Source organism: Rhagoletis pomonella, unplaced genomic scaffold, assembly GCF_013731165.1.
Source record: "Rhagoletis pomonella isolate Grant_MI unplaced genomic scaffold, Rhpom_1.0 Rhpom_scaffold_00005, whole genome shotgun sequence".
Classification (NCBI taxonomy): domain Eukaryota; kingdom Metazoa; phylum Arthropoda; class Insecta; order Diptera; family Tephritidae; genus Rhagoletis; species Rhagoletis pomonella.
Genome location: NW_023458559.1, coordinates 23,681,841 through 23,683,229, shown reverse-complemented (window position 1 = coordinate 23,683,229; position 1,389 = coordinate 23,681,841).

Sequence of the window (1,389 nt, the reverse complement as noted above, 5' to 3'; positions counted from 1 at the left end):
GATGAAGATGAAGATGAAGATGAAGATGAAGATGAAGATAAAGATGAAGATGAATATAAAAATAAGTAGACTGTTATGATCGACCTGTAATTCTCGCAGGAGATTTCAACGTAAACTTTTCGCTGGCCGAATACATGTATGATGAACTGACAAAATTTGTGAAAGAAAACTTTTCATTGGAAATGGTTATTGGTAGATATGTTCCAACAACCAAATTAGCGACTACCATTGATGCAGAAATATGAATAATATTGAAATAAAACTTATTATATCTTACTTTAGTTACCACAATCTACTAGTTAATATTGTAGATATGCATGTTTTCTCAGCCAAAAATAATAATTAAACTTAGCAATTGGTTATAAAAAATAAAAAATTAAAGCTCGTTAAAAAAATTAAAATAAATATGTATTTAGTGTATTAGAAAATATGTACATGTGTATGTATATCACACATTTCTTTCTTTCTGAAATTCCTCTATTAAGTTTCACTTCTTCCGCGCGTAGGGACTACACGCACTGGGTTTTTTTATTGTAGGGAAGTGTACAGAGAAGGTTGTTATACACATTATATGTATGTATGTATTTTAAAAGTTCTGACCGATTTTTTATTTATTATTATTTTTTTTATTCTGCGCACCTACCTCGGACTTTCCAAGAATGGAAGGTTGAAAATAATTTGGATATAGCAACCGAATTTTTCGTACCGCGTATCTCTAGAAGTGTTCATGGTGGAGTACTGGAACTTTCCATAGAGATATATGAAATCAATCTCAAACTCTTACTAAAACTTTTATGTATGTATTTTTATATCCTAGCAAGCAAAATCTCGTTAACGAGCTCGTAACTGGATATTTTCTCGAAGAAAACCCGGATAAGAAGTCGTTTATAATAAATAGCTGTTTACGACTCGTTTTCGAGTACTTTTTCGCTTGAAATTGTGGAGCGCCTACGAACATTCGTAAACGGATCGAAAAAGCATTCGTGTGCGAATATTATATATTATAAAATTTTGTCGTTTAAGAAAAATTTCCAACAAAATTAAAACTTTTTCTTGTGCTGACAAATCTTTCTCGCGTATTTTTTTGTTTTATCGTTTACGAGCCTTTCTCTAACTTTTTGTTGATCGAAAAATCCTCGTAAAATATAATGGGGCGTATTCTGGTTTTCGTACGAATCGAAAATTTGAAATTTTTGTATAGAAAATGATAGGAAAATTTCATGAGCTTCGATTCGTATGAAAACAAGAATACAAACAAACATGATCAAATATTTTTAAAATTCAAAATGGCGGAATAATTAAAAAAAGTAAGTGCGCCTGGGCCACACTAAAGAAGTGAAACTTACGTTACTTATCTATTTCGTCTCCTAACCAGTGGCGTAGCCAGGA